General features: G+C 48.2%; 1 protein-coding gene across 11 annotated transcripts in view; it reads right to left on the minus strand.

The window, feature by feature from the left end:
- The window catches only part of PPP6R3 (protein phosphatase 6 regulatory subunit 3), a 318,072-nt gene that overhangs the window by 152,230 nt on the left and 140,474 nt on the right, over positions 1 to 25,368 (minus strand). The gene's annotated exons all lie outside the window — the stretch shown is intronic.

Genomic DNA, 25,368 nt, shown 5'->3' on the forward strand with positions numbered 1-25,368 from the left:
ACTTCTGCACACTTTTCACTGCTTCATCAATAGACCCCATAGGAGTAGGAATAGAACCTGTGGTGAGCACAGCGAGCAACAGAGCCTGCAAGGGGCTTTGTTGCGCTCGCCCCACTTCCCCGGTATTCTGCTGCCGGAATCCCCTGGTCTGTATGCTGACCGCCGGGATGCAGAGTGCTGGTCTCCCAGCCCCAACCCAACACTAGCAGAACAGATGGAGAATTTTTCCAATTGTATTCTGAAATTTATTAAACTTGTTGCACAGCTTTGTGTTCTGAAGAGTAAAATTACAATTGAGTGTTTCACAAAATATTTCCCCACCTAGACATACACAAAAAGAAATAGACTTTATGCAGTCCTATGGGAAGGCTAAAGTATGGGGCGTGATAGTAAATGATCCCCCTGCTCTATACACCTTCACAGCATACATACTTTATGACCGCTGCCATAATTGTTTTGACTACAAAACGATGGTCTTGCTATGTGTGGACAATACCTGCATTAATAGTGGGTATCCAATTATAACGCTGGGGGTTATCCAATTAGCACCAATAAGCCTGGTGGGTGCCGCGGCTCATCAGGGACTTTGTTTCACCTGCCTCAGGCATGTAAAACCAAATCCTCAAATGCTACCTAATTTTCCTGCGAAAGCGGAGCTGCGGCCGGCGAAAACACAATTTTATTTTTTTTGGGTGATCCTAATAAGATAGCTTGAAAAAAATATCGGAAAACATGCAGTTGTTTTTGCTCCCGATGTTCCTTCGCAACTAATTGGGACACTTTTGCTTTGTCCACCAGTAATTTATCATTTCTACAAGAACCCCAGCGAGATGGTCCATTATACAATAAATCTAGTCAGACATTCCAGCCTTCTATTAAAAGAAAATAGGATTTTAATACCTACCAGTAAATCCTTTTCTCTTAGTCCATAAGGGATGGGTGTGGTATTGAAAGTCGACAGTAACTAGGTCGACAATGTCTAGGTCGACCACTATTGGTCGACAGGGTCAAAAGGTCGACAGGGTCAAAAGGTCGACAGGGTCAAAAGGTCGACAGGGTCAAAAGGTCGACATGTTCTAGGTCGACAGGTCAAAAGGTCGACATGAATTTTTAATGTTATTTTGGTGTCATTTTCTTCGTAGAGTGACCGGGAACCCCAATTAGTGCACCGCTTCGCTCGCCATGCTTCGGGCATGGTGCCTTCGCTCCGCTACCGCTTCGCTCGGCACAGATTACCGTTCCAATCGTAGTCCACGTGGATCGTTAAGTATGAAAAGGTTAAAAAAAAGAAAAAAATTGTGAAAAACTCATGTCGACCTTTTGACCTGTCGACCTAGAACATGTCGACCTTTTGACCCTGTCGACCTAGTTACAGTCGACCAATAGTGGTCGACCTAGACATTGTCGACCTAGTTACTGTCGACTTTCAATCCGGATCCCATAAGGGATACTGGGGGAAACTAGTAAGATGGGTTACAGACGGGGTCAAAAACAGCCAGTGCACTTTAAATGTCTTCAACTGGGTGTGCTGGCTCCTCCCCTCGTATGAGGCAACCATCTTTCCTAACGTATGCAAAGATGTACGGACACTCGAGTAGGTCGGAGCACCATGCGGACCATTTCCTGAAGAATTTTCGCCTTGTCCTCTGGGAGAAACACCTTCTGGGCCACAGTATCCAGCAACATCCCCAGGAACAGGAGCCTCTGAGTCGGCTCCAGGTGGGACTTCTGCAAGTTGAGGATCCACCCATGGTCTGACAGAAAATGGATGGTGCGGTTGATCTGGAGCAACAAAAGTTCCATGGATCTTGCCTTTATCAGATGATTGTCCAAATAAGGGAGCACACTGACCGCCTGGACCAGGAGTTGAAACATCTCTGCCATCACCTTCATGAATACCCTCGGGGCTGTAGACAGGCCGAAGCGTAGAGCCTGGAACTGGAAGTGATCGTCCAGCAGGGCAAACCGCACGTACGCCTGATGAGGCGGCCAAATCGGAATATGGAGTTAGGTGACCTTAATATCCAAGGAAACCATGTATTCCTGTACCTCCAGGCCCACAAATCACTGCTCGCAGGGATTCCATTTTGAAATTGAACACCCCGAAATAAGGATTCAAGGATTTCAGATTCAAAGTGGGTCTGACCGAACAGTCCGGCGTCTGCACCACAAACTGAGTAAAACCGCGTTGCGGTAGTGGTAATGGAACAACATGGGACTGGACCAACTTTCGAATAGCCAGTTGCAACGTAACTTGCATATCCTCCAAAGCTGGTAAGCTCGATTTAAAAAATTGTTGGGGGTGTGCGGAAGTACTGTCGAACTCCAGCTTGTAGCCCTGAGAAACAAGCTCTCTGACCCATGCATCCTGGCAGGAGGTCTCACAGACGCGACTGAAGTGACGCAGTCGGGGTCCAATGCAGTAGCAGGTACTAGAGACGTCAATTGCTCGTAGCCAATGTCACCACACACTCACCACAGGAGAGGGTGTCAGCAGCTATGCCATACCAACCCAAAGAAGCTAAGTGCATCAGGGTGGGCGCCGAAAGTTTTAAAAGCGGTAAGTGCTTACCATAAATCGTTTTCTGCTGCGGGGTACACTGGGCTCCACAGGGAATGACATTGGGGGATGTCCTAAAGCAGTTCCTTATGGGAGGGGATGCACTGTAGCAGGCACAAGAACCCGGCCTCCAAAAGGAAGCATCCTGGGAGGCGGAAGTATCAAAGGCATAATACCTTATGAACGTGTTCACTGAGGACCACGTAGCCGCCTTGAACAACTGTTCAAGGGTCGCACCACGGCGGACCGCCCAAGAATGTCCAACCGACCGAGTAGAATGGACCTTTATGGTAGCAGGAGCTGGAAGGCCAGCCTGTACATAAGCATGTGCAATCACCATTCTAATCCAGCTGGCTAGGGTCTGCAGGTGAGCAGGCCAGCCACGTTTGTGAAAACCAAACAGAACAAAGAGAGAATCAGACTTCCTGATGGAGGCAGTTCTCACGTAGATACGGAGAGCCCGTACCACATCCAAAGACCGCTCTTTGGAAGACCATTCAGGAGAGGCAAAGGCCGGAACCACAATCTCCTGATTAAGGTGGAAAGAAGACACCACCTTAGGTAAATATCCGGGTCGAGTTCCAAGAACAGTCTGATCACGGTGAAAAATCAGATATGGAGACCTACAAGATAAGTCACCCAAATCAGACACCCGTCTAGCAGAGGCAATAGCCAGCAGAAACACCACCATAAGAGAAAGCCACTTAAGGTCTGCAGATTCAAGAGGCTCAAACGGAGACCCTTGCAATGCCTCCAGAACCACCGACAAATCCCAAGGAGCCACAGGTGGGACGTAAGGAGGTTGAATCCGCAACACGCCCTGAGTAAATGTATGTTCAGGTAAAGTTGCAATTTTCCTCTGAAACCAAACAGACAAGGCAGAAATATGAACCTTGATGGAGGCCAGACGAAGGCCCAAGTCCAGGCCCTGTTGTAGAAAGGCCAAAAATTTTGGCTGTACTAAACTTGTAAGCGTCATGATTGTTAGATGCGTACAAAGCAAAGTAAGAATTCCAGACCCTATGATAAATCCAAGCAGAAGTCGGTTTCCGGGCCTTCAACATGGTTTGAATGACCGCCTCAGAAAATCCTTTTGGCCCTGAAGACGGAAGTTTCAAGAGCCACGCAGTCAAAGCCAATCTGGCTAAATCCTGATCTACACAGGGGCCCTGTACGAGGAGATGCGGAAGTAGAAGGGGACACTATTGAGAGACCCTGAAGGTCTGAGAACCAATGCCATGCGGGCCACGCTGAAGCGATCAGAAGTAGGATTCCTCCCTCTTGCTTGAACTTCCTTAATACTCTGGGCAGGAGTGACACCAGAGGGAACACGTATGGCAGCCGAAAGATCCATGGAATTGCCAGTGCGTCCACGAACGCTGCTTGAGGATCCCTTGTCCTTGCTCCGAAGAACGGAACCTTGTGATTGTGTCGAGATGCCATCAGGTCCACATCCAGAAGGCCCCATTTGCCCACGAGGAGTTGAAACACTTCTGGATGGAGGCTCCACTCTCCGGCGTGTACGTCCTGAATGAACACTGCCGATATGGCTGGCAGATGGCGTTCCGCCCACTGAAGAATCCGTGATACTTCCCTCAATGCCATGCGGCTTCGAGTGCCGCCTTGAGGATTGATGTACGCCACCGTGGTGGCGTTGTCCGACTGTACTCGAACAGGTCTGTTCTGTGTTAAATGCTGGGCCAAGTTCAATGAGTTGAACACCGCCCGCAAGTCCAATGTTTATCAGGAGGAGAGACTCCTCCTTGGTCCACCGACCCTGAAGAGAGTGTTGCTCCAACACCGCACCCAAACCTCTTAGACTGGCATCAGTCGTCAGAATGACCCAGTTGGAAATCCAGAAGGGACGACCCCTGCTCAATCCTTGGTCCTGAAGCCACCACCTCAGTGACAGATGGACCTCCGGAGACAAGGAGATCATTTGAGACCTGATCCAGTGAGGCAGGCCGTCCCACTTGGCAATCAGTTTTTGCAGAGGGTGGGAATGAATTGAGCATACTCCACCATGTCGAAAGCAGACACCATGAGACCTAGCACTTGCATTGCCGAATGTATCGACACTTGCGGACGAGGTAGGAAGCATCGAATCCTGTCCTGAAGCTTCAGGACTTTCTCCTGAGACCAGATCAAACGCTGGTTGCGAGTGTCCAACAACGCCCCCAGGTGCACCATGCTCTGAGCAGGGACCAGGGAAGATTTCTTCCAGTTGATGAGCCACCCGTGGGCTTGCAGAAACTGGGTAGTCAGATCCAGATGGCGTAGGAGAATTTCTGGGGAATTTGCCATGATCAACAAGTCGTCCAGGTACAGTAGGATCCTGATCAATTGACAGCGGAGTACAGTCGTCATTACCGCCATGACCTTCGTGAAAACTCGCGGAGCTGTGGTCAAACCAAAAGGTAACGCCCGAAATTGGTAATGGAGGTTGCCAACCGCAAACCTCAGGTACTGCTGATGCGACACTACAATGGGAATATGCAGGTAAGCATCCTGTATGTCCAAGGAGACCATACGAAACTTGGAGACCCTCACAAATTTGTTCAAGGACTTGAGGTTCAGAATGGGCCGGGATGACCTATTCGGTTTCGGGACTAGGAACAGCTGAGAATAGTACCCCTTGCCTCTCTGAGTCAGAGGCACCTGTACTACCACTTCTGTGTCCAGGAGGGACTGTACCACCGAATTAAGAGTTTTTTGCCTTCACTTGATCCGAATGGGACATCTCTCAGGCAAAATCTATGAGGGGGACGATTCTTGAAGAATACGGCATAACCTCGAGTGACTACTTCCCATACCCAGGCATCGAAAGTGGTCCTCAACCATTCTTGGGTATACCGTAGAAGTCAAATCCCCACCCTGGGCTCCCCCAGAGGGAGGCCCGCCCGTCATGCGGCAGACTTGTCAGTTTTGGAAGCAGGCTGACCGGCAGCCCAGGCCCGTTTGGTGTGGGCTTATTGGGTTTGGAAGCGAGAAACTGTTTCAGGTACGCCTGACCTTTTGCTTTCCCTGAAGGACGAAAGGAGCGAAATGGAGTACTCTTAGCCTTCGGCACCGAAGAGACAGTACTAGGAAGACATGCTGTTTTAGCAGAAGCTAAGTCAGCCACTATCTTGTTGAGGTCTTCTCAGAAAAGAATGTCTGCCTTAAAATAAGAATTTACTTACCGATAATTCTATTTCTCGGAGTCCGTAGTGGATGCTGGGGTTCCTGAAAGGACCATGGGGAATAGCGGCTCCGCAGGAGACAGGGCACAAAAAGTAAAGCTTTCCGATCAGGTGGTGTGCACTGGCTCCTCCCCCTATGACCCTCCTCCAGACTCCAGTTAGGTACTGTGCCCGGACGAGCGTACACAATAAGGGAGGAATTTTGAATCCCGGGTAAGACTCATACCAGCCACACCAATCACACTGTACAACCTGTGATCTGAACCCAGTTAACAGTATGATAACAGCGGAGCCTCTGAAAAGATGGCTCACAACAACAATAACCCGATTTAGTTAGCAATAACTATGTACAAGTATTGCAGATAATCCGCACTTGGGATGGGCGCCCAGCATCCACTACGGACTCCGAGAAATAGAATTATCGGTAAGTAAATTCTTATTTTCTCTATCGTCCTTGTGGATGCTGGGGTTCCTGAAAGGACCATGGGGATTATACCAAAGCTCCCAAACGGGCGGGAGAGTGCGGATGACTCTGCAGCACCGAATGAGAGAACTCCAGGTCCTCTTTTGCCAGGGTATCAAATTTGTAGAATTTTACAAACGTGTTCTCCCCCGACCACGTAGCTGCTCGGCAAAGTTGTAATGCCGAGACCCCTCGGGCAGCCGCCCAAGATGAGCCCACCTTCCTTGTGGAATGGGCCTTAACAGATTTAGACTGTGGCAGGCCTGCCACAGAATGTGCAAGTTGAATTGTGCTACCAATCCCACGAGCAATCGACTGCTTAGAAGCAGAAGCACCCAGCATTGTTGGGTGCATACAGGATAAACAGCAAGTCAGATTTCCTGACTCCAGCCAACCTGGAAACTATATTTTCAGGGCCCTGATAACATCCAGCAACTTGGAGTCCTCCAAGTCCCTAGTAGCCGCAGGTACCACAATAAGCTGGTTCAGGTGAAACGCTGACACCACCTTAAGGAGAAACTGGGGACGAGTCCGCAGCTTTGCTCTGTCCGAATGGACAATCAGATATGGCTTTGTGAGATAAAGCCGCCAATTCTGACACTCGCCTGGCCGAGGCCAGGACCAACAGCATGGTCATTTTCCATGTGAGATATATCAAATCCACAGATTTGAGTTGTTTAAACCAATGTGATTTTTTAGGAATCCCAAAACTACGTTGAGATCGCCCAGTGCCACTGGAGACATCAAAGGGGCTGTATATGCAGTACTCCCTTAACAACTTCTGGACTTCAGGAACTGAAGCCAATTTCTTTCTGGAAGAAAATCAACAGGCCGAAATTTGAACCTTAATGGACCCAATTTGAGGCACATAGACACTCCTGTTTGCAGGAAATGTAGAAATTAACCTAGTTGAAATTCTTCCGTGGAGCCTTCCTGGACTCACACCCTGGCACATATTTTCACCTAAGTGGTGATAATGTTGTGCGGTCACCTCCTTCCTGGCTCTGACCAGGGTAGGGATGACCTCTTCCGGAATGCCTCTTTCCCTTAGGATCCGGCGTTCACCCGCCGTGGCGTCAACGCAGCTGCGGTAAGTCCCGGAACAGACACGGTTCTTGCCGAATCAAGACCCTTCTTAGTATCTCTTTAAGTTCCGGGAACCAAGTCCTTCTTGGCCAAACCGGAGCCACGAGTATAGTTCTTACTCCTCTCCTTCCTATCATTTTCAATACATTGGGTATGAAAAGCAGAGGATGGAACACATACACCGACTGGTACACCGACGGTGTTACCAGAGCGTCCCAGCTATTGCCTGAGTGTCTCTTGACCTGGCGCTTCAGGTGGGACGCCATCATAACCACCTTTGGTCTTTCCCAACGGTTTACAATCATGTGGAAACTTCCAGATTAAGTTTCCACTTTTCCGGGTGGAATTCATTTATGCTGAGGAAATCTTCCCAGTTGCCCACTCCCGGAATGAACACTGCTGACAGTGTTATCACATGATTTTCCGCCAAGCGAAGAATCCTTGCTGTCATTGCCCTCCTGCTTCTTGTGTCGCCCCGTCTGATAACGTGGGCGACCGCCATGATGATGTCCTACTGGATCAGCACCGGTTGACTTTGAAGCAGGAGTCTTCCTAGGCTCAGAGCATTGTAAATTGCCCTTAGCTCCAGTATATTCATGTGGAGAGAAGTCTCCAGACTTGACCACACTTCCTTGGAAATTTTTTCCCTGTGTGACTACTCCCCAGCCTCTCAGGCTGGTATCCGTGGTCCCCAGAACACAGTCCTGAATGCTGAGTGTGCTGCCCTCTAAAAAATGAGCACTCTGCAGCCCCCACAGAAGAGACACCCTTGTCCTTGGAGACAGGATTATCCGCTGATGCATCTGAAAATGCGATCCGGACCATTCGTCCAGCAAATCCCCTGAGATCTGCCGAATGGAATCGCTTCGTAAGAAGCCACCATTTTTCCCAGGACTCCTGTGCATTGATGCACTGATACTTGGCCTGGTTTTAGGAGGTTTCTGACTAGGTCGAATAACTCCTTGGCTTTTTCCTCCCGGAGGAACACCTTTTTCTGGACTATGCCCAGAATCATTCCTAGGAACAGCAGACGTATCGTCGGAAAACAGCTGCGATTCTTGGAATATTTAGAATCCAGTCGTGCTGTCGTAGAACTACTTTAGATAGTGCTCTTCCGACCTCCAACTGTTCTCTGGAACTTGCCCTTTTCAGGATATCGTCCAAGTAAGGGATAATTTAGATGCCTTTTTTCTTTGAAGAAACATCTTTTCGGCCATTACCTTGGTAAAAGGCCCGGGGTGCCGTGGATAATTCAAACGGCATCGTCTGAAACTGATATTGACAGTTCTGTACCACGAACCAGAGGTACCCTTGTTGAGAAGGGCAAATTTGGACATGGAGGTAATCCTTGATGTCCAGGGACACCATATAGTCCCCTTTTTTCCGGTTCGCTATCACTGCTCTGAGTGACTCCATCTCGATTTGAACCTTTTATGTAAGTGTTCAAAGATTTCAGTTTAGACTATGTCTCACCAAGCCGTCTGGCGTCAGTACCACAATATAGTGTGGAAAAATAATAACCTTTTCCTTGTTGTAGGAGGGGTACTTTGATTATCACCTGCTGGATATACAGCTTGTGAATTGTTTCCAATGCTGCCTCCCTGTCGGAGGGAGCCGTTGGTAAAGCAGACTTCAGAAACCTGCGAGGAGAAGATGTCTCGACTCTCCAATCTGTACCCCTGGGATAATACTTGTACTATCTAGGGGTCAACCTGCGAGTGATCCCACTGCGCGCTGAGACTCTTGAGACTACCCCCCCACCTTGAGTCCGCTTGCATGGCCCCAGCGTCATGCTGAGGACTTGGCAGACGCGGTGGAGGGCTTCTTTTCCTGGGAAGGGGCTGCCTGCTGCAGTCTACTTCCCTTACCTCTATGTCTGGGCAGATATGACTGGCCTTTTGCCTGCATGCCCTCATGGGAAAGGAAGGATTGAGGCTGAAAAGACGGTGTCTTTTTCAGCTGAGATGTAACTTGGGGTAAAAAGGTTGGATTTCCCAGCTGTTGCCGTGGTCCCCAGGTCCGATGGACCGACCCCAACTAACTCCTTCCCTTTATACGGCAATACTTCCATGTGCCGTATGGGATCTGTATCACCTGACCACTGTCGTGTCCATGACATCTTCTGGGTGATATGGACAACGTACTTATCTTGATGCCAGAGAGCAAATATCCCTCTGTGCATCTCACGTACATATATATAGAATGCATCCTATTAAATGCTCTATATGAATAAAATATTTTCAGTCAGGGAATCCGACCAAGCCAACCCAGCACTGCATCTCCAGGCTGATGGCGATCGCTGGTCGCAGTATAACCACCGTATGTGTGTATATACTTTTTAGGATATCTTTCCAGCTTCCTATCAGCTGGCTCCTTGAGGGCGGCCGTATCTGGAGACGGTAACGCCACTTGATAAGCGTGTGAGCGCCTTATCACCCTAAGGGGTGTTTCCCAACGCGCCCTAATTTCTGGCGGGAAAGGGTATAACGCCAATATTTGCTATCGGGGTAACCCCACGCATCATCACACACTTCATTTTATTTTATCTGATTCAGGAAAAACTACAGGTAGTTTTTTCACTCCCACATAATACCCTTTTTTGTGGTACTTGTAGTATCAGAAATATGCAACACCTCCTTCATTGCCCTTAACGTGTGGCCCTAATGAGAAATACGTTTGTTTATTCACCGTCGACACTGGATTCAGTGTCCGTGTCTGTGTCGACCGACTGAGGTAAATGGGCGTTTTTAACGCCCCTGACGGTGTTTCTGAGACGCCTGGACCGGTACTAATAGTTTGTCGGCCGTCTCACGTCGTCAACCGACCTTGCAGCGTGTTGACATTCTCACGTAATTCCCTAAATAAGCCATCCATTCCGGTGTCGACTCCCTAGAGAGTGACATCACCATTACAGGCAATTTCTCCGCCTCCTCACCAACATCGTCCTCATACATGTCGACACACACGTACCGACACACAGCACACACACCGGGAATGCTCTGACAGAGGACAGGACCCACACTAGCCCTTTGGGGAGACAGAGGGAGAGTTTGCCAGCACACACCAAAACGCTATAATTATACAGGGACAACCCCTTATACAAGTGTTTTCCCTTATAGCATCTTTATATATATCTCAATATCGCCAAAATCAGTGCCCCCCCTCTCTGTTTTAACCCTGTTTCTGTAGTGCAGTGCAGGGGAGAGCCTGGGAGCCTTCTCTCCAGGCTTTCTGTGAGAGAAAATGGCGCTGTGTGCTGAGGAGATAGGCCCCGCCCCTTTTTCGGCGGGCTCGTCTCCCGCTATTTAGTGAATCTTGGCAGGGGTTAAATATCTCCATATAGCCTCTGGGGGCTATATGTGAGGTATTTTTCGCCAAAAAAGGTTTTCATTTGCCTCCCAGGGCGCCCCCCTCCCAGCGCCCTGCACCCTCAGTGACTGCCGTGTGAAGTGTGCTGAGAGGAAAATGGCGCACAGCTGCAGTGCTGTGCGCTACCTTTAGAAGACTGCAGGAGTCTTCAGCCGCCGATTCTGGACCTCTTCTTACTTCAGCATCTGCAAGGGGGCCGGCGGCGCGGCTCCGGTGACCATCCAGGCTGTACCTGTGATCGTCCCTCTGGAGCTGATGTCCAGTAGCCAAGAAGCCAATCCATCCTGCACGCAGGTGAGTTCACTCCTTCTCCCCTAAGTCCCTCGTTGCAGTGATCCTGTTGCCAGCAGGACTCACTGTAAAATAAAAAACCTAAGCTAAACTTTCTCTAAGCAGCTCTTTAGGAGAGCCACCTAGATTGCACCCTTCTCGGCCGGGCACAAAAATCTAACTGGAGTCTGGAGGAGGGTCATAGGGGGAGGAGCCAGTGCACACCACCTGATCGGAAAGCTTTACTTTTTGTGCCCTGTCTCCTGCGGAGCCGCTATTCCCCATGGTCCTTTCAGGAACCCCAGCATCCACAAGGACGATAGAGAAAAGGGAGTACCTCCAGGGATTTCTTAGAGTCCAGATCCACAGACAAGGACCGTACCCAGAGATCCGGCGAGCCAAAATGGACGTAGTAGAAGCTTTGGCCGCCAGAATACCGGCATCAGAAGCCACCTCCTTAATGTAATGAGAAGCTGTGACAATATAAGATAAGACATTGTATAGCATGATCAGAAGTATTGGAAGGCAACTCCACCTCCAGCTCCCAAGCCCACGTTTCAAATGACTCTGCAGCCCATGTCGCTGCAATGGTGGGCCTATGCGCAGCACCAGTTAGGGTGTAAATTGCCTTTAAACAAGCCTCCATGCGCTTATCAGTCTGATCTTTCAGAGACGTGAAGGTAGTTACCGGCAGAGCTGAGGATACCACCAGCCGCGCCACCTGCGAATCCACTGGAGTGGGGTGTTTCCAAATTTTTACTTAGATCCGCTGCGAGTGGGTAGCGAGCCAGCATCTTCTTGTGAGGCGTGAATTTCTTTCCTGGATTTTCCCAGGACTCCTGACATATGTCAACTAAATGGTCAGAATGAGGTAAAAACAAGATTTTAAACCTACCGGTAAAACTTTTTCTCCTCGTCCGTAGAGGATGCTGGGGACTCCGTAAGGACCATGGGGTATAGACGGACTCCGCAGGAGACATGGGCACTATAAAGAACTTTAGAATGGCTGTGCATTGGCTCCTCCCTCTATGCCCCTCCTCCAGACCTCAGTTAGAGAAACTGTGCCCAGAGAAGACTGACAGTACGAGGAAAGGATTTTGGTTAATCCAAGGGCAAGATTCATACCAGCCCACACCATCCACACCGTATAACCTGGAATATACGCAACCAGTTAACAGTATGAACAAAACAGTATCAGCCAACGACTGATCTTAGCTGTAACATAACCCTTATGTAAGCAATAACTACATACAAGTCATGCAGAAATATGTACGCACTGGGACGGGCGCCCAGCATCCTCTACGGACTAGGACAAAAAGATTTAGCGGTAGGTTTAAAATCTTATTTTCTCTTACGTCCTAGAGGATGCTGGGGACTCCGTAAGGACCATGGGGATTATACCAAAGCTCCAAACCGGGCGGGAGAGTGCGGATGACTCTGCAGCACCGATTGAGCAAACATGAGGTCCTCCTCAGCCAGGGTATCAAACTTGTAGAATTTTTCAAAAAAGTGTTTGAACCCGACCAAGTAGCTGTTCGGCAAAGCTGTAAGCCCGAGACGCCTCGGGCAGCCGCCCAAGAAGAGCCCACCTTACTAGTGGAATGGGCCTTTACTGAATTTGGTAACGGCAATCCAGCCGTAGAATGAGCCTGCTGAATCGTGTTACAGATCCAGCGAGCAATAGTCTGCTTAGAAGCAGGAGTGCCAACCTTGTTGGCTGCATAAAGGACAAACAGTGCCTCTATTTTCCTAACCCGAGCCGTCCTGGCTACGTAAATTTTTAAGTCCCTAAAGGGATTTGGAATCCTCCAAGTCTCCCGTAGCCACAGGCACCACAATAGGTTGGTTCATATGAAACGATGACACCACCTTAGGCAAAAATTGAGGACGAGTCCTCAACTCTGCTCTATCCTCATGGAAAATGAGATAGGGGCTCTTATGAGATAAGGCCGCCAATTCGGACACCCGCCTTGCAGATGCCAAGGCCAACAACATGACCACTTTCCAAATGAGAAACTTTAATACAACTGTTTGAAGAGGTTCAAACCAGTGAGATTTTAGGAACTGTAACACCACATTAAGGTCCTATGGTGCCACTGGGGGCACAAAAGGAGGCTGGATGTGCAGCACTCCCTTTACAAAAGTTTGGACTTCTGGGAGAGAAGCCACTTCCTTCTGGAAGAATATAGATAGGGCCGAAATCTGTACCTTAAATGGAGCCTAGCTTTAGGCAAATATCCACTCCTGTCTGTAGAAAGTGAAGAAAACGGCCCAAGTGGAAATCTTCCGTAGGAGCATTCTTGGCTTCACACCAAGATACATACTTCCTCCAGATACGGTGATAATGTTTCGCCGTCACTTCCTTCCTAGCCTTTATCAGAGTAGGGATGACTTCTTCCGGAATACCCTTACCCGCTAGGATTCAGTGTTCAACCGCCATGCCGTCAAACGTAACCGCAGTAAGTCTTGGAACACGCAGGGTCCCTGCTGCAACAGGTCCTCCCTGAGAGGAAGAGGCCACAGATCTTCTGTGAGCATCTCCTGAAGATCTGAATACCAGACCCTCCGAGGCCAATCTGGAACAATGAGAATTGCCTGTACTCTTTTTCGTCTTATGATTCTCAATATTTTTGAGATGAGAGGAAGAGGAGGGAACACAGACAGACTGAAACACCCATGGTGTCACCAGGGCGTCCACCGCTACTACTGCCTGAGGGTCCCTTGACCTGGCACAATACCTCCGAAACTTGTTGAGGCGTGATGCCATCATGTCTATTTGCAGAAATAACAAGCCTTTGGGGATTTCCTCAAAGACTTCTTGATGAAGTCCCCACTATCCTGGATGGAGATAGTGTCTGCTGAGGAAGTCTGCTTCCCAGTTGTCCACTCCCGGAATGAATACCGCCGACAGAGCGCTTACGTGATTTTCTGCCCAGCGCAGAATCCTGGTGGCTTCCGCCATTGCCACGCTGCTCCTTGTCCCGCCTTGGCGGTTTACATGAGACACGGCTGTGACATTGTCTGATTGAATCAGAACCAGTAGGTCGCGAAGATTATCCGCTTGTCGTAGGCCGTTGTATATAGCCCTTAATTCCAGTATGTTGATGTGTAGACAAGCCTCCTGGCTTGACCACAGTCCCTGAAAATTCCTTCCTTGTGTGACTGCTCCCCATCCTCGGAGGCTCGCGTCCGTGGTCACCAGAACCCAGTACTGAATGCCGAACCTGCGACCTTCTAGAAGGTGAGCACTCTGCAGCCACCACAGGAGAGACACCCTGGCCCTGGGGGACAGGGTTATTTTCAGATGTATTTGAAGGTGGGATCCAGACCACTTGTCCAGAAGGTCCCACTGAAAAGTCCTTGCATGAAACCTGCCAAAGGGGATGGCCTCGTAGGTCGCCACCATTTTCCCCAGTACTCGAGTGCATTGATGGACTGATCCTCTTTTTGGTTTTAACAAGTCTCTGACCATGTTCTGGAGTTCCTGGGTTTTTTCCATCGGGAGAAAAACCCTCTTTTGTTCTGTGTCCAGAATCATGCCTAAGAAAGACAGCCGAGTTCTTGGAACCAACTGTGACTTTGGTAGATTTAGGACCCAGCCATATTGCTGCAGCACTCACAGGGATCTCGCATTTATCAGGAGATCGTCCAAGTACGGGATAATCGTTTCCGCCATTACCTTGGTGAAAACCCTCGGGCCGTGGAAAGCCCAAACGGCAACGTCTGAAATTGGTAATGACAGTCCTGTACAGCGAATCTCAGGTACGCCCGATGAGGAGGATAAATGTGGACATGAAGGTATCCATCCTTTAAGTCTAGTGACACCATAAAATCCCCCCCTTCCAGGCTGGAGATCACTGCCCTGAGCAATTCCATCTTGAACTTGAACCTTTTTAAGTACAGGTTCAGGGGTTTTAAGTTTAGAATGGGTCTGACCGAGCCATCAAATAGGGTTGAATAGTACCCTTTTCCCTGTTGTATTAAGGGAACCTCGATAATCACTTGCTGTAGACACAGCTTTTGAATTGCAGCTAAAACTATCTCCAAGTCTGGGGGAGACGTTGGTAAAGCTGATTTGAAGAATCGGCGGGGAGGCACGTCTTCGAATTCCAGCTTGTAGCCTTGGGATACAATTTCCATCACCCAAGGATCCACGTCCGACTGAACCCAGACGTGGCTGAAAAGTCGAAGATGTGCCCCCACCGGAGCGGACTCTCTCAGTGGAGCCCCAGCGTCATGCGGTGGATTTAGTAGAAGCCGGGGAGGACTTCTGTTCCTAGGAAATGGCCGTAGCAGGCATTCTTTTCCCTTACCTCTGGCGAGGAAGGAAGAGCCCCGACCTTTTCTGGACTTATGCGACCGAAAGGACTGCATCTGATATTGTGGCGTTTTCTTTTGCTGTGGGGGAACATAAGGCAAAAAAAGTAGATTTACCCGCGGTAGCTGGGGAAACCAGGTCCGCGAGACCTTCCCCAAATAAAACCTCACCCTTGTAAGGTAAAACTTGATAAACATACAAAACCCGACAGTGGCCGGAGAAAGACAGGGATTGCCTTTTTGGAGCACTCTTTTAAATGTAATTAAATGTATTTAAATTGATATGATTGTAGTTTTAAAACGTAACCTTTAATAATATCCCTTAAAATAGATGAGGTAAGAGTTAATTCATGTCCTTAACTATTCATAACACTATGTGACTATCTTTTATGATACCAATGAATACAGGATTATCTTAATTATTCATGATATTATGTGACTATCTTCACATTAATATGGTGAGATAGATAATAAAAAGTGTGAAAAGAAATATCAATACTGCAGTTTAATAAAGCTGATAAAGCAATAACCCTGTCTTACTTGTCTTTATCAACAATCTATCATAGAATTCATTCCTTAGTAATGTGATATCTAATTACTGTGGTGTCAGAGGTTCCCTAAAATTTCTCTGGATTGTAGTCAGTGATTACGAATGGTTTTTGCTGGCTGTTCAACACTAACCATTTATCTTCAATATAATGTAGCCATTTCCTCTCACAGCTATCTGCAAGCGTGACAGTCAGCACTTTCGATACATATGTTGCCATTCATGTAGTGTTCATTACAGAATGCTCAAAAGCCAAACAAGCTGAATACATTGTAACAGTTTATATAACTGTGATTCTTTCTCATACAGCTTCAAAGTTTGTTCCGTATTTTACTGCCACACTGATTGTAGTTACAGCGCCTAATAGCCAGCAATTTTTCAGCATGTGAGCCAGTGAATAATCGACGCAGCGCCCTGTGTCCAAACCCTGGGCATTTATAAATTCCCACTGATGGTAATTAAAGTGTGTATACACATACGTTCATCTGCTGTTTACCAGTTAAACACATTTGTGTGCTGTGTATTCAATTCCTCACAGGCATATGAACACTCGGCACGGCGTCATATGATTTTAGTCTGTGCTCTCCAACCAAAACCAACAAAATATATTAAGCTATCATTGGCTCTTTGAGTATTTAACACAGCACTATAGCAAAAATAAACTTACAAATTGACCACTGATGCATAAATATCCAGAGAAAAAAACAGTTAAATATTTGTCCGCTGTTAGATTGAATCCACGGCTAATTATACCGTGCATGTATTAACAGCAGTATTTTTATGGATTTTTAGATCCAATTACCTTGGATCTTCACATAGGGAAAACAAGTGATAATATTGTACAGTTTGAAACCACATTTATTCAAATTGTAGCACATTGCTAGAGAGAAGCGGTTAATTAATTCATATAGATTTAAGCAGCATTATTTCATTAAAACATGGTACTATACCAATAATACATTTACATTTGCTGTGCAATCAATTCACATAGGACAACTTCATTAGACATCAGTGTCTCAGTTCACATAGGACAACTTCATTAGACATCAGTGTCTTTAGTGTTATTTCTGTGTAATTAATTCACACAGGACAACTTCATTAGACACCAGTGTCCTATAAACCCTGTGTGTAAGCAATATCTATTAATGAATCATTCATATTATTGCAGTGCAATTAGCTCACACAGGGCAAACTTTTTAAATACTGATATCCTGTAAACTCCGTGTGCTCTCACTATCTATGGTTTCCACACAGTAATATCTTTTGAATCGTGTGTATTAACGGTATCTCTAATCTCCACACAGCAATATCCACTATTCCCAACGGCTGAGCCGTAATTATGTTGCAAGTTCAAAAGCAGTTGTTCAGTATTATAAATGCAACCTTGCCCTCCATTTGAAGTAACAATATAAAATTAATAAACAATAAGCATTTCAATTATGGATATTTATATTTTGTATGAGGGATAGAGGGCTGGCCTGTTATGCATATGACCCCATCTACTTCCCAACATCTTCAAGGAGCGGATGAAGGGTGAGAGTAGGGACACAAGGTAAAACTTCCATATGCATTTTTGAGTCGGCATCACCCGTCCATTTGCGGGTCCACAGTGCTCGCCTAGCAGAAATCGCTATGGCGTTGGCCCTTGAACCTAGTAGGCCGACGTCTCTCTGAGCATCCCTCATATATAAGACTGCGTCTTTGATGTGACCTAAGGTCAATAAAATGGTATCCCTATCCAGGGTATCAATATCAGCTGACAAGGTATCTGTCCAAGCTGTTACCGCGCTACAAACCCGGCTTGGGTTTTGCCGGTCTGAGCAAAGCACCCGTATGTGTATAAATTGATTTTAAAGTTGTTTCCTGTCTGCGATCAGCAGGATGCTTGAGGGCTGCAGTGTCTGGAGACTGTAGCGCCACCTTCTTGGATAAGCGCGTCAAAGCCTTGTCTACCCTGGGCGAGGATTCCCACTGTACCCTGTCCTGTGACGGGAAAGGATACGCCATAAGATTCTTTTGGGAATCTGCAGTTTTTTGTCTGGAGTTTCCCAAGCTTCTTCAAAATACGCGTTCAGCTCATGAGATGGGGGAAATGTCCCCTCAGGTTTCTTTTCCTTAAACATGTGTACCCTTGTGTCAGGGACAGAGGGGTCATCTGTGATATGCAAAACATCTTTTATTGCAATAATCATATAATGAATACTTTTTGCCACCCTTGGGTGTAACCTTGCATCATCGTAGTCGACACTGGAGTTAGAATCCGTGTCAGTACCAGTGTCTGCTCTTTGGGATAGGGGACGTTTTTGAGACCCTGAAGGGCCCTGTGACAGTCAAAGCCATGGATTGACTCCCTGCTTTTTCCCTGGACTCTGCTTTGTCCATCCTTTTATGTAATAATGTCACATTTGCATTTAAAACATTCCACATGTCCAACCAATCAGGTATCGGCGTTGCCGACGGAGACGCAATCTGCTCGACCTCCTCCTTAGAAGAGCCTTCCGCTTCAGACATGCAGACACTCGTACCTACACACCCCCACAGGGATATTTATATGGAGACAGATCCCCAATAAGGCCCGAAAGAGAAAGAGAAAGAGAAAGAGAAAGAGAAAGAGAAAGAGAAAGAGAAGAGAGAGAGAGAGAGAGAGAGAGAGAGAGAGAGAGAATGCCAGCACACACCCAGCGCCAACTGACACTGGAGAAACCAATTCCCAGATAAATAGCGCTTTTATATAATTATGTGCATATAATACACCCTCTGCGCCTTACAAGTCTCCCCCCCCCCCCCCCCTCTTTTCTGCCCTGTGTCACCGTGTGGAGCCAGCTTCTCTGCAGTGTCTGGAGAAAATGGCGCTGGTTAGTGCTGAGGGATCAAGCTCCGCCCCCTCAGTGGTGGGCTTCGGTCCCGCTCGATTTTTTAAATACTGGCGGGGGATTTACTATATACAGCCCTCGGAGCCTATATATTCATTTTAGCCAGTCCTAGAGGTTTAAAATTGCTGCCCAGGGCGCCCCCCCCCCTGCGCCCTGCCGTGTGTGTTGTGTGTGGGAGCAATGGCGCGCAGCGTTACCGCTGCGCGTTACCTCAGGGAAGATCTGAAGTCTTCTGCCGCCTTTTAAGTTTTTTCTTCTTATACTCACCCGGCTTCTATCTTCCGGCTCTGTGGGGAGGACGGCGGCGCGGCTCTGGGACGAACGGCGAGGGGAGACCTGCGTTCCGACTCCCTCTGGAGCTAATGTTGTCCAGTAGCCTAAGAAGCAGAGCCTATCATTTAAGTAGGTCTGCTTCTCTCTCCTCAGTCCCACGATGCAGGGAGCCTGTTGCCAGCAGTGATCCCTGAAAATTAAAAAACCTAACAAAATTCTTTTTTCAGAGAAACTCAGGAGAGCTCCCTGTAATGCACCCAGTCTCCTCTGGGCACAGGATCTAACTGAGGTCTGGATGAGGGGCATAGAGGGAGGAGCCAGTGCACATCCATTCTAAAGTTCTTTATAGTGCCCATGTCTCCTGCGGAGCCCGTCTATACCCCATGGTCCTTACGGAGTCCCCAGCATCCTCTAGGACGTAAGAGAAACTTGTTAAACCACTTTCTGACGTTTAAACCTGCCCGGTTTCTTAGGGGCAGCATCAGACTCCGGGTCATCATTAATTTGAAGAATGGACCTGATAGCCTCAAACAAGTCAGGAACATCCACCTGTGATACAGATTCCCCATCAGAAGCGTCGTGATAATAATTTGTGGGGTCAGTATAAACGCCATCCTCATCAGACGAGGAGTCTGGGACGTTGGTGGATTGTGAGGAAGTAATGGCCTGCTTAGAGGACCCCTTGGTCTTATGTGGGCGAGGGTTAGACTTGAGTAGTCAGTGATAGGTTCACTTGCTGTAACTGAGCAGACAGTTGATCTACCCATGGCGGGTTAACAGCGGGGACCATAAGCGGTTGTACCGGTACAGGAGTAGTAGTCTAGTTACCAGCGTATTCAATAGCGTGGAGAAGGTAGCCCAAGGTGAGTAATTTTGAACCCCCGTTGCTACAGTCCCACTTGGGTGTAAGGATCCCCCAGAACCTGACCCCGCAAGCTGCTGTGTTATCCTCAAATGTGTCTGCAGCGTCACCACCACGCAATGTGGGATCAGCCCCAGCACCATTGCCCTTTGTAGCTGACATAATCAAAAGCTCAATGCAAGGCAACACAGTACAATATCAGCAGCACAATACCTGACAAGAACCCCCTGTGTAGCAAACAGAAAATTCAAGAGGTATAGTGTGACTAAAAATCAGAGAAAAATACACAGAGTATATCCTGTGAACTACCTATATTAAATGATAAACCTGACGCACTTAGCCCCCTCAGGTTATAGAATATAGAGATAGCAATCTGAGTGAGACACAAAATGGAGGGCACACAGCAGCTACATGTACACACATAGTCAATGTACAATGCAGAAATTATGACATGCAATAAAACTGCACTGGACTAGCAATACAAAGTAATACTCAGTATAGCTATATAATTAGTAGATATATCAATGCACAGTAAAGACTGGATGTATATCACAGGGTACTTGTACTATATAACCCTGACCAAATGCACTGTTTCTTAACTAATTATCCATAGACATGTAGAATACTTAAGTGTCTTGTAAAATGCACAGCGCTGACGTGTAGGCGGCTTCACAAAGGAGGATTTGCCCAAACAGTCCCAGGAACAGTGCTGCTCTGTGTAATGGCGCCGAAACACTGACTGGTAGTGAGGGAGAGAGCTATATGCAGCTCCAGGGCGGGATCATTACTGTAAATGGTGCCCTGGGGCTGGGGGAGGGGCTACAGGTCCAAGCCTTATCCCCCTGCTGGACCTCACCACTGGTACGGTAATGGGCTGTAATTAAAACGGTTTTTAGAAGGTAAAAATAAGATTTTACTCACCGGTAAATCTATTTCTCATAGTCCGTAGTGGATGCTGGGACTCCGTAAGGACCATGGGGAATAGCGGCTCCGCAGGAGACTGGGCACAACTAAAGAAAGCTTTAGGACTACCTGGTGTGCACTGGCTCCTCCCACTATGACCCTCCTCCAGACCTCTGTTAGGATACTGTGCCCGGAAGAGCTGACACAATAAGGAAGGATTTTGAATCCCGGGTAAGACTCATACCAGCCACACCAATCACACCGTATAACTCGTGATACTATACCCAGTTAACAGTATGAAATATAACTGAGCCTCTCAACAGATGGCTCAACAATAACCCTTTAGTTAGGCAATAACTATAAACAAGTATTGCAGACAATCCGCACTTGGGATGGGCGCCCAGCATCCACTACGGACTACGAGAAATAGATTTACCGGTGAGTAAAATCTTATTTTCTCTGATGTCCTAAGTGGATGCTGGGACTCCGTAAGGACCATGGGGATTATACCAAAGCTCCCAAACGGGCGGGAGAGTGCGGATGACTCTGCAGCACCGAATGAGCAAACTCTAGGTCCTCCTCAGCCAGGGTATCAAACTTGTAGACTCTTACAAAAATGTTTTAACCCGACCAAGTAACAGCTCGGCAAAGTTGTAAAGCAGAGACCCCTCGGGCAGCCGCCCAAGAAGAGCCCACTTTCCTCGTGGAATGGGCTTTTACAGATTTAGGGTGCGGCAGTCCAGCCGCAGAATGTTCAAGTTGAATCGTGCTACAGATCCAGCGAGCAATAGTCTGCTTAGAAGCAGGAGCACCCAGCTTCTTGGGTGCATACAGGAGAAATAGCGAGTCAGTTTTCCCGACTCCAGCTGTCCTGGAAACATACTTTTCAGGGCCCTGACTACGTCCAGTAACTTGGAATCCTCCAAGTCCCAAGTAGCCGCCGGCACCACAATAGGTCGGTTCACATGAAAAACTGATACCACCTTAGGAAGGAATTGGGAACGAGTCCTCAATTCCGCCTTATCCATATAAAATACAGATAAGGGCTTTTGTATGACAAAGCCGCCAATTCTGATACACGCCTGGCCGACGCCAAGGCCCACAGCATGACCACTTTCCACGTGAGGTATTATAGCTCCACGGATCTAAGTGGCTCAATCCAATGCGACTTCAGGAAATCCAACACCACGTTGAGATCCCACGGTGCCACTGGAGGCACAAACGGGGGCTGACTATGCAGCACTCCCTTAACAAAAGTCTGAACTTCAGGCAGTGAAGCCAGTTCTATTTTGGAAGAAAATCGATAGAGCCGAAATCTGGACCTTAATGGAACCCAATTTTAGGCCCATAGTCACCTCTGACTGTAGGAAGTGCAGAAATCGACCTAGCTGAAATTTCTCCTTTGGGGCCTTCCTGGCCTCACAGCACGCAACATATTTCCGCCATATGCGGTGATAATGGTTTGCGTTCACTTCTTTTCTAGCTTTAAATAGCGTAGGGATAACTTCCTCCGGAATGCCCTTTTCCTTCAGGATCCGGCGTTCAACCGCCATGCCGTCAAACGCAGCCGCGATAAGTCTTGGAACAGACAGGCCCCCTGCTGCAGCAGGTCCTGTGAGCGGCAGAGGCCATGGGTCCTCTGAGATCATTTCTTGGAGTTCTGGTTACCAAGCTCTTCTTGGCCAACCCGGGACAATGAGTATAGTTCTTACTCCTCTCCTCCTTATTATTCTCATTACCCTGGGTAAGAGAGGCAGAGAAGGGAACACATACACCGACTGGTACACCCACGGTGTTACCAGAGCGTCCACAGCTATCGCCTGAGGGTCCTTGACCTGGCGCAATATCTTTGTAGCTTTTTGTTGAGGCGGGACGCCATCATGTCCACCTGTGGCCTTTCCCAACGGTGTACAATCATTTGGAAGACTTCTGGATGAAGTCCCCACTCTCCCGGGAGGAGGTCGTGTCTTCTGAGAAAGTCTGCTTCTCCGTTGTCCACTCCGGGAATGAACACTGCTGACAGTGCTAACACATGATTTTCCGCCCATCGGAGAATCCTTGTGGCTTCTGCCATCGCCATCCTGCTTCTTGTGCCGCCCTGTCGGTTTACATGAGCGACCGCCGTGATGTTGTCTGACTGGATCAGCACCGGCCGGTGTTGAAGCAGGGTCTAGCCTGACTTAGGGCATTGTAAATGGCCCTTAGTTCCAGAATATTTATGTGTAGGGAAGTCTCCTGACTTTTCCATAGCCTTGGAAGTTTCTTCCCTGTGTGACTGCCCCCCAGCCTCGAAGGCTGGCATCCGTGGTCACCAGGACCCAGTCCTGTATGCCGAATCTGCGGCCCCCTAGAAGATGAGCACTCTGCAGCCACCACAACAGCGACACCCTGGCCCTTGGAGACAGGGTTATCTGCCGATGCATCTGAAGATGCGACCCGGACCACTTGTCCAACAGACCCCACTGGAAAATCCTTGCATGGGACCTGGCGAATGGAATTTCTTCGTAAGAAGCTACCATCTTTCCCAGGGCTGCGTGCATTGATGCACCGACACCTGTATTTGTATTAGGAGGTCTCTGTCTAGAGACGACAACTCCTTGGACTTCTCCTCCGGGAGAAACCCTTTTTATCCTGTTCTGTGTCCAGAACCATACCCAGGAACAGTAGACGCGTCGTAGGAACCAGCTGCGACTTTGGAATATTCAGAATCCAGCCGTGCTGTTGTAGCACTTCCCGAGATAGTGCTACTCCGACGAACAACTGCTCCCTGGACCTCGCCTTTATAAGGAGATCGTCCAAGTACGGAATAATTATTTCGGCCATTACCTTGGTAAATACCCTCGGTGCCGGGGACAGACCAACGGCAATGTCTGGAATTGGTAATGACAATCCTGTACCACAATTTTGAGGTACTCCTGGTGAAGAGGGTAAATAGGGACATGCAGGTAAGCATCCTTGATGTCCAGTGATACCATGAAATTCTCCAGGCTTGCAATAATCGCCCTGAGCGATTCCATTTTGAACTTGAACCTTTGTATATAAGTGTTCAAGGCTTTCAATTTTAGAATGGGTCTCACCGAACCATCTGGTTTCGATACCACAACATTTTGGAATAGTAACCCCGGCCTTGTTGAAGGAGGGGTACCTTGATTTCACCTGCTGGAAGTACAGCTTGTGAATTGCCGCCAGTACTACCTTTCTCCGAGGGCAGCAGGCAAGGCTGATGTGAGGTAACGGCGAGGGGGAGTCGCCTCGAACTCCAGCCTGTATCCCTGTGATACTATTTGCAGAACCTAGGGATCCACACTGGTCCCTTTAGTTCCCGAGACGCGCCCCTACCGCACCTGTCTCCACCTGTGGAGCCCCAGCGTCATGCGGTGGACTCAGAGGAAGCGGGGGAAGATTTTTGATCCTGGGAACTGGCTGCTGGTGCAGCTTTTTCCTTCTTCCCTTGTCTCTGTGCAGAAAGGAAGCGCCTTTGACCCGCTTGCTTTTCTGAAGCCGAAAGGACTGTACCTGAAAATACGGTGCTTTCTTAGGCTGTGAGGAAACCTGAGGTAAAAAATTTTCTTCCCAGCTGTTGCTGTGTATACGAGGTCCCAGAGACCATCCCCAAACAATTCCTCACCCTTATAAGGCAGAATCTCAATGTGCCTTTTACAGGCAGCATCACCTGTCCACTGCCGGGTTTCTAATACCCTCCTGGCAGAATGGACATTGCAATAATTCTGGAAGCCAGCCGGCAAATATCCCTCTGTGCATCCTTCATATATAAGACGACGTCTTTAATATGCTCTATGTTAGCAAAATATTATTCCTGTCTAGGGTATTAATATTATCTGACAGGGTATCAGACCACGCTGCAGCAGCACTATTTATGCTGAGGCAAATGCAGGTCTCAGTATAGAACCTGAGTGTGTATATACAGACTTCAGGATAGCCTCCTGCTTTTTATCAGCAGGCTCCTTCAAGGTGGCCGTATCCTAAGACGGCAGTGCCACCTTTTTTGACAAACGTGTGAGCGCCTTATCCACCCTAGGGGATATCTCCCAACGTGACCTATCATCTGGCGGGAAAGGGTACGCCATCAGTAACTTTTTAGAAATTACCAGTTTCTTATCGTGGGAACCCACGCTTCTTTACACACTTCATTCACTCATCTGATGTGGGAACAAAACACTGGCTGCTTTTTCTCCCCAAAAATAAAACCCCTTTTATGTGGTACTTGGGTTCATGTCAGAAATGTGTAACACATTTTTTATTGCCGAGATCATGTAACGGATGTTCCTAGTGGATTGTGTATATATCTCAACCTCGTCGACACTGGAGTCAGACTCCCTGTCGACATCTGTGTCTGCCATCTGAGGTAACGGGCGTTTTTTTGAGCCCCTGATGGCCTTTGAGACGCCTGGGCAGGCGCGGCCTGAGAAGCCGGCTGTCCCACAGCTGTTACGTCATTCAGCCTTTTATGTAAGGAGTTGACATTGTCGGTTAATACCTTCCACCTATCCATCCACTCTGGTGTCGGCCCCACAGGGGGAGACATCCCATTTATCGGCCTCTGCTCTGCCTCCACGTAACCTTCCTCATCCAACATGTCGACACAGCCGTACCGACACACCGCACACACACAGGGAATGCTCTGACTGAGGACAGGACCCCA

The sequence above is a fragment of the Pseudophryne corroboree genome, chromosome 11, assembly GCF_028390025.1.
Source record: "Pseudophryne corroboree isolate aPseCor3 chromosome 11, aPseCor3.hap2, whole genome shotgun sequence".
Lineage (NCBI taxonomy): Eukaryota > Metazoa > Chordata > Amphibia > Anura > Myobatrachidae > Pseudophryne > Pseudophryne corroboree.